The 12156-nt window shown below is 39.3% G+C and overlaps 1 long non-coding RNA gene across 1 annotated transcript; it reads left to right on the top strand.

The window, feature by feature from the left end:
- Positions 1 to 1275: 1275 nt before the first annotated feature.
- On the top strand, positions 1276 to 4261 carry LOC107181153. Its single transcript, XR_001511957.2, has 2 exons — positions 1276 to 2314; positions 4089 to 4261. It is a non-coding gene; the product is annotated as an uncharacterized LOC107181153 (long non-coding RNA).
- The last annotated feature ends 7895 nt before the right edge of the window (positions 4262 to 12156 follow it).

The following is a 12156-nucleotide window of genomic DNA, read 5'->3' as shown; positions in this document are numbered from 1 at the left end:
AATAGTTAAGCAGAGAATCTGGTTGAAATGAGTCCCAGACTGGTTACCCTTAGGTGCCTGATCGAAGAAGCATCCCAGACCTTAGAAGTTTACTCAGATAAGGTGCAGAGCAACATGAGTTCACAGTGAACACACATACACAAAGCTATAAGTGAGAGCAGAAATTGACTCACAATTGAGATACCGAATTACAACATAAAGTACGTTCAATAGGTTTAAAGAAACAAGGTCATTAGAAATCTAATGAAGAAACAAAAGGTAGAAAAACGGCTAGTAAGTTTTGAAAAGTAACTTCATAGAAGTGAAAATATTGAATTAGAAATTCAATGGATATGGTTTAGAAGAAAATTGGTTATAGAAATTATACAGAATGCCTATAAAGAAACAAAAATCTAAAAGATGTAATAAATGAAGGAAAAAGCATAAGGAGATCTAATATACATGTTAAATGGGTTCCAGAAGGAGGGAATAGGGCAGATATAATGTGTGAAAAAATGATAAGGATTGAGAATAAATTATTGAGAACTGATGAAAAATATGAATCCCTAGTTCAAGAACCCGAATGAATTAACAGAAAGATAAAACAAAGATATAAAAACATCATAGAAAATGAAAGAACAACAAAGACGGAGTAGAAACTTAAAAGCAGCCAGAGATAAGACAGATTAATTTCAAAGCAGCAACATAGATCAAAAATGACTTTCAACAACAACTGGTCCATTAAATGGTGGAATATTTTCAATGTACTAAAGAACAATGACTGTCAAAGTAGAATTTTCCTACTCCTCAAAATATCTTTCAAGAACAGTGGCAAGATAAAGACATTTCAGAGAAACTAAATATTTACTACCAATAAACTACATTTAGGGGAATTTCTAAAGGATGTACTTTAGGAAGAAGCAAAATGCTCTCCGGAAGTTGAAGAGGTGAGATGACACCAAAGAAAATGGTAAATGTGACTATAGCAACTTATAAAATAGCCATATTTAATTTGGTTAGAAAAGAACTAAAACCCAGGACACGAACAGCAACTCAGGAATGGGGTAGCTAGAATTAGAGTTAAAATGTTCTTTTGTTTTTAAAAAAATTTTTTTTTAATTTTTACTTATTTTTGAGAGAGAGAGTGCAAGCAGTGGAGGGGCTGAGAGAGAGGGAGGGAGGATCTGAAGCAGGCTCCAGGCTCCCAGCTGTCAGCACAGGGCCTGATGCCAGGCTCGAACTCACAAACAGTGAGGTCATGTCCAGAGCTGAAGTAGGAAGCTTAACCGACTGAGCCATCCAGGTGCCCCAGAGTTAAAGTGTTTTAAGTTATTATGTTGCTTACCAAAGTAACTCAAACTTTTAAATTAAACATGATGTTAAAATTTCTAGATAAACCACCAAAAGATTAAAAACAATAATTTCTATACTAATAAAAGAGGTAGAGGACTCTACCAATGAAGGCATGAAAAAAATAAGGGAAAAAAGGAAATCTATATAAAATAAGATAGTAGAAGTTAATCCAATTACATCAGTAATCACAATCAATATAAATGGATTAAACTCACCAGTCGAGGCAATGATTATTGGAGTGGATTTTAAAAATTCAGCTATAAATTGTTTTCAAGAGCCATTCTAAAAACATAAGGACACAGAAAGAGTGAAAATAAAACAGTGGGAGAAAAAAGATACACGGACAAGACATATCCAAAAAAAAAAAAAAAAGAAAAAGAAAGGAAAAAGAAAAGGGGGGAAAAAAAGTACAACTCTAAAATACAAGTAGTGTGAATAATTTTTGAAAATCAGAAATAGGTCATTATTATAAGGGGAGATTTTCATACATCTCTTTCAGTAATCAATAAATCATGTCATAAAAAGTACTAAGCATATAAAAGATTTGAACAAGACAATAAACTTAATATAAGAGTATATGGAATGTTGACTGAACAAAATACACATTCTTTAAATGTGCACAGAACATTTCCTACAATTAACCATGTATTAGGCCATAAATCAAGTCTTAAGTTTCAAAGAACCAATTTCAAAATGAGCACATTTTCTGACCATGTGCAATTGTTAGAGGTCAGTAACAAAAAGATAATGTAAATACTCATACATTGAGAGCATTGACATTGTTTTAAATAACTGAAAGGTCAAAAAATCATACCGGAAATTAGAAAATACTTTAAAGGATGATATGCTACTTGCCAGACCTTGTATTATGCAACTAACTGAAGTAATTTTTCCACAGAAATGTGGGGTTGAATTATCAGAAAGGAAGAAGCTGAAAATATGTGAACCAAACATATAGAGAAGATGGAATAAGAACAACAAAGTAAGTATAAATAAAGTGGAAGGAAGGAATATTAAAAGATAAGCAATGTAACAAAGGATCAATACTGAAAGCTGGTGCTTTGAAAGACTAAAGCAAATCTCTGACAAGATTGTCCACAAGAAAAAGACAACACAAAGTATCATATTAATAGGAGTGAAAAGTAGTAGGAAGTCCCTGGCCAGCCTGAATTTTGTTCCTTTAAGGAGTGGAACAAAGTAGTACCCAACATTTATTTAAACTTGGGAATTCACTCATAGTGTTTTCAGGGGCTCTTTATTTTGTTTAGTTTTCACGTTAGCACTCATTTAGTGCTCCAGTGTATCATTTCCAATCTTACTGTTGACAGTGAAGTTAGTTTCTCCAAAAATCTTCTCCATTGAACCTATCTTTCTTTTTGTCTAATACTTTTACTTACTCATTGTAATGGCTTCTTTTTGGCTCCAACTGAGCCACCCAGGCGTCTTCCTGATTTTAAAAGAAATGCTTCCACTATTTTGTGTTAAGTGTAGTGTGTGTGTGTGTCTGTGTGTGTGTATACATTTATACAAAGTATTTGTGTATATACATGTGTATATGTGCATATACGTATATATGTATACACAGACACACATATATAGCTGTGGGATGGGGAGGAAGGGAATTTCTAGGTGTGGTCTGTGGAAGGAAAGAGTCACTAGGTTGTTCTGTAAAGAGAAATAAATGTACATGGCACAGTGGATATGCTGTGCAGCCCTGCCCTGCAAAGTGTTTTGTGTAATGCATCCACAGTGGAAATGTCTGAGTCCTTGGATGGTCAGGGTCGAGGTGAGAGGTGCTTGGCTGAAGCTGGTGAGAACTGACCAGCATCAGGTGGGGGGAATGGAGAAGGGAGGGACTCCCAGGGTCAGACTCCTTTGAAAATCACAGTGATAAGCCCACCCACAGGAAGGGGATGCAGGCAGAACAGCCCCACCAGCCATGTGGCAAGAAGTGCTGGCACTGATTGGGATTCCTAATCTCTCCATCTTACAGTCTTCAACCACATTCACATACTTGATCTCATCTGTTCTCACAACCACCTCATGAAGAAGAATCTTAGGAATCCCCATCCTCCTGATGCAAAAAATGAGTCTCAGAAAAGTAAGCTGTAAGGGGAAGAGCTGAATAGCAGACCCAGCCCCTCTACTTTCTGTGATTCTCTGGGCTTTCAGACTCAAAGCTCAGTGTGGCAAGTAGCAGGCTTGAGACCAAGGGCACAGGGAAATGTCCAGTCCAGTTATCCATTGTGCTACAGGTACATTGTTAACTTCTTCCCCAAATATTTTTCACCATCATGCAGACATAGGTAAGGCTGCTGTTACACCAACAGTAGTATTTTTTTGTGCTTGGTGGCCCTTGAGACTGTGTTGATGAAGGGCCTTTATGAGAGATTGTATAAAGGCTGTCCAGGCTCCATCAGTGACAGAGAGTGATATGTGAAAGATCCCTGTGCTGGAAAGCTCTGACAGTGATGGTCTGGTTTCCCTTTGCCTCTTCTTCATGAGCCTGAACTGTAGTTCAACTTCATCCTGACCCAAGTGCAAGGAACAACCACAGTCACTGGAACGGAGAAGAACAGAGTTCCACACAGGACCATGTTCTTGCCTCTTCAGGGATCTTGCAGAGAAGAATACTTTAGATCTACACAGCTGGGGTGTATGGTGGGAAGAAATGTGTATTAGTCAGCTATTTAAAAAAGTGATTCAGGAAGGCCTGAGCAAAGCTTTTCACCATCGTCTTGTTTTATGTTCTGTAGGAATACTTGTTGGAGCACCGGAGCCACAAGAGATAGACACAAACAAGCCTGCCTCCTTCAACCCCACTGTGCCTGGACCAGCTCCTACCTCTACTTCTCAGCCTGCCACGAAAATAGCCACTTGTTTCTTTGAGCCGTGGAGCTAACTGATTTCTCACCATCTAGGCTTCAGGTGAGGGGCTCCTCCAGATCATTGGACACTTGAGTTGCTTTTTGTCCAGGTGTGAAGCTGACACCTTGAGTGGCACATGGAAAGGCACAGCCTAGTCTTGTTTCTAGAAGCAGCAGGTTGGCTGGAAAGTGCTTGAGGTGTAAAGGAGATGACAAGTTTCCTTTTGGGTCCAGGTGGTGTGATCCCAAGCAATCGCATTTCTGAGTCACAGTTTATTTATCTAGAAAATAGAGGATTGTGTATGCAGTTAGGGAGAGGTTTGTGATTGGAGGACTTCTGAGGGCTGGCAGTGTTCAATCTCATGACATGGGAGGAAGTTATGCAGACATTCACTTTATGATAATGTATTATTATACCTCACATGGTGTGTTTACATGGTGGGCACTTTTGTGTATGTGTGTTATATTCTCATGAAAGATTTTATTTAAATAAAGAAAATGAGAGTAATGATGGTATTTCACAGGATTATTGTGAAAATTAAAAGCAAGGAAAGCCCTGGGTGGATAGTAAGCAGTGCTGTGCAGGTGGCACAGTGCATGAGAGTGAGCCCGTCACTGTCACCACTGTAGCCAGTGCACATAGATATCACAGGACCACAGAATAGCAGCGGAATGTGTGCAGAATGTGGAGTTGGCATCCTTCTGATGGTTGTACACTGGTCTCAAATCCCTTCCTGTGCCAGTGAAGGATTTAAGGGTTGGGAATTCAGAAGCAGAAGCTCCTGAAAAGGTGTTATCAGCCAAAGCCATATGCCTTATTTCTCTCTCTCTCTCTCTTTCTCTCATCTTTACCCATTCAAACCTTCCCCTCATTGTGGACCCATCTTCTGTATCATCACAGAAGAAGCCCCCAATCCCTTCCTTCCTCCAACCTCCTCTGTCCACTCCCATCCCCCACCTCATGCCATCCTCCTTACCTCTCTATGCCACATGTTCATCATATCCCTCTCTTCTCGGGCCTCCTCTCCCTCTCTCATGATCTCTTTCTAATCCATTTATTCTCTAAATTCTTGGACACCTAAACTGGCCTGGCCAGGCAGCAAGCTATGCGGTTAGGTGAGCATCTGAAGGAATGTCAGTCCCATGCAGTTGACGACTCATGCACAGACCTTGAGAGCTGAGAGATGTGAAGTTGGGGCTCAAGTGTGGTATGGTTGGGAATTGGCTAAGGAAGAGCCTTCTCTTGGTGTAACAGTGCCATCAAGCTAGAACTCGTTACGGAATTCAGTAGTGCTCAGTTCCATTCCTTATTTTTACCTGTATTTCATTTCAGTGTGGTTTCAATCCATCCATTCCACTTGACAAGCCTGAAGTCTTTAGATGTATATAGAGGAAGTTATGATACAGCTTTCAAATCCATTAAATTTGCCCAAGTAATAGTTTGTAGCACAAAGTCTACAGTTACTTTTTTCAAAGCTCTAAAAGCATTTCATAGCAAATGTGTAGCACCCAGCTGAGATGAGACCAAACCGGAAGAACTGCCAATGACTGCATTATAGGTTTTGTGAGGTGAAGATGAGATCAACAATCAGAACATCCAGTTTGCTGGGCACTTACCTGGCACTGGGCCAACTGCTTTTCAGGTATCATCTTCTCCCCAGTCTTCAGCACAATGTCAGAGTCCAATACTTGTACCATTCCTAACACATAGATAAAGAGATGAGGTTAAATCTAACCTCTCCCCAAGGTACACAGCCAGTAGTGGAAGGGCTAGGATGGGCACTGTGTGTGTCACTTTCCAGAGACTGGCATATGTACAGTGCTCTTTCCAGAGTCTTTGGCTTTGTGAAAAGAGACTAAATGCAGGACATCTAGTTTTAGCCTCTCTGGCTGTGCTGGATTCATTGGACCCTGCAGATGGAAGGCTGACCTATGTGGGCTTCCTGCTGAGTTTGGACAGCAGAGAGCATAATCAGGAGGTGGGAGAGTGTTTATTGCTCAGCTCCTTCCTACAAGGTCCCTGAGGCCAGGAGAACCCTTTTGCCCCAGGTCACAGCCTTGTCAAGCTGCCCCTCTACATGGTGCCCTCTGGCTCCAGGGTCTGGTAACTGCTGCCTCTCCTGCCCCTTCTGGTTTCTTTAGATCTTAGACAGGACAATTCCTCTCTTTGTAAATAATTCCTTCATATCACCCACCTTGAATGTGCCATCCATTTCCTACTGGGAGCCTGACTGATTCACCAGCTTCATTCTTAAATAGTGTGAACTTGCAAGCCATTTAAGTTCCCTGGGCCCAAATTTTGTTGTTTTTTAAGGTTTATTTATTTGAGAAAGACAAAGACAGTACAAATGGAGGGATGCAGAGAGAGGGAGACAGAGAATCCCAAGCAGGCTCTGCACTGACAGTGCAGTCTGGCATGTGACTTGAACGCACGAGACCACGAGATGATGACCTGAGCCAAAACCAAGAGTCAGACACTTAACCAACTGAGCCACCCAGATGCCCCTATTTAAAATTATCTTGGGGGAGGAGCCAAGATTGCAGAATAGCATGGAAGCTTTCTGTGTGTCTCACGTCCATAAAATACAACCAGACCAACACTGAACCATCCTACACACCTAGAAAACTGATTGGAGGATTAACACAACAATCTGCACAACCTGAACCACAGAATTCAGCAGGTACACGGCGTGGAGAGCTGAACTTGGGGAGCAAGAAGCTCCGAAACGTAGGGAACCGCTTTTGTGCGGAGAGAGGACAGAGACTGGGGAGGGGAGGAGAATATGGGAAAATCACCCCTCCCCAAAAGCAGCTGGAGAGAAAGTGGAAAATTGGAAACAGCCACAGGGACTAAACTAAAAAGGGAGAAGGGAGAAAGGAGAGGGTTTAAATTCCATTAATACTGTAAACATGGGGAGCGCAAAGGCTACAGCTCTGCAGCTCGACAACTGGCAGTGCTCTGGTGGGAAGGGCGAGTCCCCAGGAACAGAGTGGGGTCTGGGAGGTTCTCTGGCCACATGGGGAAAAGCGGTTCCACTGCTGGAAGGACATTTGGTAGAGACTGTTGAAGCCACCTGGTCCCAGCAGACCCCAGAAGGCGACCACATTTGCTGGCTCTGGGGCAAGGTTGTTAAGGGTGAAGCCTGTTGCCAGACGTGTATTGTGATTTTCCATAATCCCTGAGATGCTGCTGCTACATTATCTCACGAACATTTTCTGGGACGGGCTGGCACCTGGCCACAGTCTTGGGGCACCATCAACAACAGGGTCCAGCAGGTGTACCTGGGTGCAGCTGATATTTGGCCATTGCTCATTTGGCCATTGCTTGGTGAGACCCTCCTGCAGAGGGGTGGAACAGGTCAAAGCCGCAGTCCTTCAGAAGTAGGGTGCCGGGGAAAACAGCCACATCTGAGACAAGGCTTGGGAGAGAGGTGCTGCCTGGGGCCTGGTCATGGAAAGTGAAGAAGCGGGGAGTGGATGAGAGCTGAAGACAGAGGATGGGTACACAATTGCTGATCCGGGAGAACAGACTGGGTAGCTGGGTGGCGCCATTTTCACTGCTCCCATGCATGTGCATACACACCTACGAGCCCCGCAACAATCCACCCCAGTAGGGTAGCAGCACCACCTAGTGGAGAGCGCAGCTGTTACACTGAGCCCCACCCAACTGGGCCAACTTCGTCTCAAGAACACAAGTCTCACCGCCGGCTTAATTTATGGACTATAAAGAGCTATATAGACTGACTTCTAGGGGAAAACGAAGCAATTTCAGTCCTACTTCAATCTGTTAGCAGGTTCATCTATTCAATTTTCTTTCTTTTTTTTTCCTTTTTCTCTTTTACAATTCTTTTCTTTTTCTTGAATAAAGAGAAAAAATTCATTTTTATTTTCAATTTTTATTAAAAAATATTTCTTTAATTTTTATTACTATACTTTTCACTTTTGTATAAATTTTTTCAAATTCTACTTTACTTCCATTATTTTATTTTACTCTACTTCAGTGTACTCACCTTTTCAAATTCTCAATTTCCCTTTTTTTCTTTTTCTTTTTTCCTCTTTTTCATTTCTTTTCCTTTTCTTGAATGCAGAGAGAGAAAAACTTCATTTTTACTTTCAATTTCTATTAAAAATATTTTTATTTAATTTTTATTACTATATTTTTTGCTGTTATGTAAGTTTTTTCAAATTCTATTTTACTTCCATCATTTTTTTAGTCTACTACAGTGTATTCACTTTTTCAAATTTTCAAACTTTTTTTATTTTATCTTTTTTCTTTTTCATTTCTTTTCTTTTTTCTTAAATAAGGAAAATGAAAAAATTCATATTTATTTTGAATTCTTATTAAAAATATTGTTCTTTAATTTTTTTCTACTACATTCTTTACTTTTGTGTATATGTTTTCAAATTCTATTTTACCCCCATCATCTCATTTTAGTCTACCTCAGTGTATTCATTTTTTTCAAATTCTCAAACGATTTCCTTCCCCCTACGCCTTTTTTTTCTTGAATCTGTCAAACCACTTTCAACACCCAGACCAAAACACACCTAGGATCTAGCATCATCTATTTGATTTGTGTGTGTGTGTGTGTGTGTGTGTGTGTTTAATTTTTAATTTCAATATTTTTTTATTTTAATTTTTTTATTTCAATTCTTCTACCTCATTAATTCCTTTTCTCCCTTCAAAATGACAAAACGAAGGAATTCACCCCAAAAGAAAGAGCACGAAGAAACGACAGCTAGGAATTTAACCAACACAGATACAAGCAAGATGTCTGAACCAGAATTTAGAATCACGATAATAAGAATACAAGCTGGAGTCAAAAATAGATTAGAATCCCTTTCTGTAGAGATAAAAGAAGTAAAAATAGCCATAATGAAATTAAAAATGCTATAATTGAGCTGCAATCACGGATGGATGCAGCGGCGGCAAGGATGGACGAGGCAGAACAGAGAATCAGTGATATAGAGGACAAACTTATAGAGAATAACGAAGCAGAAAAAAAGAGAAAGATTAAGGCAAAAGAGCACGATCTAATAATTAGAGAAATCAGTGACTCATTAAAAAGGAACAACATCAGAATCATAGGGGTCCCAGAAGAGGAAGAGAGAGAAATAGGGGTAAAAGGGTTATGTGAGCAAATCATAGTGGACAAAACTTTCCTAACCTGGGGAAAGACACAAACATCAAAATCCAGGAAGCACAGAGGACCCCCATTAGATTCAACAAAAACCAACCATCCACAAGGCATATCATAGTCAAATTCACAAAATACTCAGGCAAGGAGGGAATCATGAAAGCAGCAAGGGGAAAAAAGTCCCTAACATACAAGGGAAGACAGATTAGGTTTGCAGCAGACCTATCCACAGAAACTTGGCAGGCCAGAAGGGAGTGGTGGGACATATTCAGTGTGTTGAATCAGAAAAATATGCAGCCAAGAATTCTTTATCCAGCAAGGCTATCATTCAAAATAGAAGGAGAGATAAAAAGTTTCCCAGACAAACAAAAATTAAAGGAGTTTGTGACCACTAAACCAACCCTGCAAGAAATTTTAAGGGGGACTTTCTGAGGGGAGAAAAGATGAAAAAAAAAAAAAAAAAAAAAAAATATATATATATATATATATATATATATATATATGTGTGTGTGTGTGTGTGTGTATATTTATATGTATATAAATTTATATGTATATTTATATGTATATAAATTTATATGTATATTTATATGTATATAAATACATATATTTATATATACATAAATACCAAAAGCAACAAACGATTCAGAGAACATCACCAGAAACTCCAACTCTACAAGCATCATAATGGCAATAAATTCCTATCTTTCAATACTCACTCTAAATGTCAATGGACTCAATGCTCCAATCAAAAGACATAGGGTAACAGAATGGATAAGAAAACAAGATCCATCTATATGCTGTTTCCAAGAGACCCACTTTAGACCTAAAGACACCTTCAGATTGAAAATAAGGGGATGGAAAACCATCTATCATGCTAATGGTCAACAAAAGAAAGCTGGAGTAGCCATACTAATATCAGACAATCTAGACTTTAAAATAAAGACTGTATCAAGAGATGCAGAAGGGCATTATATCATAATCAAGGGGTCTAATAGACCACGAAGACTTAACAATTGTAAACATTTATGCACCAAATGTGTGAGCGCCCAAATATATAAATCAATTAACCACAAACATAAAGAAACTCATTGATAGTAATACCATAATAGTAGGAGACTTTAATACCCCATTCACAGCAATGGACAGATCATCTAATCAAAAAACCAACAAGGAAACAATGGCTTTGAATGACACACTGGACTAGATGGACTTAACAGATATATTCAGAACATTCCATCCTAAAGCAGCAGGATATACATTCTTCTCCAGTGCACATGGAACATTCTCCAGAATAGGCCATATACTGGGACACAAATCTGCCCTAAGTAAGTACAAAAAGATCGAGATCATACCATGCATATTTTCAGACCACAACACTATGAAACTCGATATCAACCACAAGAAAAAAATTGGAAAGGTAACAAATACTTGGAGACTGAAGAACATTCTACTAAAGAATGAATGGGTGGGGCGCCTGGGTGGCTCAGTCGGTTGAGCATCTGACTTCAGCTCAGGTCATGATCTCAGTCCGTGGGTTCGGGCCCCACATCCGGCTCTGTGCTGACAGCTCGGAGCCCGAAGCCTGCTTCAGATTCTGTATCTCCTTCTCTCTCTGCCCCTCCCCTGCTCATGCTCTGTCTCTCTCTGTCTCAAAAATAAATAAATAAAATTTAAAAAACATTAAAAAAAAGAATGAATGGGCTAACCAAGCAGTTAAAGAGGAAATTAAAAAGTATATGGAAGTCAATGAAAATGATAACACCACAACCCAAAACCTCTGGGACGCAGCAAAGGCAGTCATAAGAGGAAAGTATATTGCAATCCAGACTTTCCTAAAGAAGGAAGAAAGAGCTCAGATACACAACCTAAGCTTACGCCTAAGGAGCTGGAAAAAGAACACCAAATAAAACCCCAAACCAGAAAAAGACAGGAAATAATAAAGATTAGAGCAGAAATTAATGCTATTGAAACCAAAAAAAAAAAAAAAAGCAAAACAAAACAGTAGAACAGATGAATGAAACCAGAAGCTGGTTCTTTGAAAGAATTAACAAAATTGATAAACCACTATCCAGTTTGATCAAGAAGAAAAAGGAAAGGACCCAAATAAATGAAATCAAGAATGAAAGAGGAGAGATCACAACTAACACAGCAGAAATAAAAACAATAAGAGAATATTATGAGCAATTATATGCCAATAAAATGGGTAATCTGGAAGAAATGGACAAATTCCTAGAAACATATACACTACCAAAACTGAAACAGGAAGAAATAGAAAATTTGAACAGACCCTATAACCAGTAAGGAAATCGAATTAGTAATCAAAAATCTGCCAAAAAACAAGAGTCCAGGGCCAGATGGCTTTTCAGGGGAATTCTACCAAACATTTAAGGAAGAGTTAACACCTATTCTCTGGAAACTGTTCCAAAAAATAGAAATGGAAGGAAAACTTCCAAACTCTTTCTCTGAAGCCAGCATTACCTTGATTCCAAAACCAGACAGAGACCCCACTAAAAAGGAGAACTATAGACCAATTTCCCTGATTAACATGGATGCAAAAATCCTCAACAAGATATTGGCCAACCGGATCCAACAATACATTAAAAAAATTATTCACCACATCCAAGTGGGATTTATACCTGGGATGCAGGGCTGGTTCAACATCCGCAAAATAATTAACGTGATTCATCACATCGGTAAAAGAAAGGACAAGAACCATATGATCCTCTCAATAGATGCAGAGAAAACATTTGACAAAATACAGCATCCGTTTTTGATAAAAACCCTCAAGAAAGTAGGGATAGAAGGATCATACCTCGAGATCA

This window comes from Panthera tigris, chromosome A3 (genome assembly GCF_018350195.1).
Source record: "Panthera tigris isolate Pti1 chromosome A3, P.tigris_Pti1_mat1.1, whole genome shotgun sequence".
Taxonomy (NCBI): Eukaryota; Metazoa; Chordata; class Mammalia; order Carnivora; family Felidae; genus Panthera; species Panthera tigris.
This window is presented reverse-complemented; position numbering and strand designations above follow the sequence as displayed.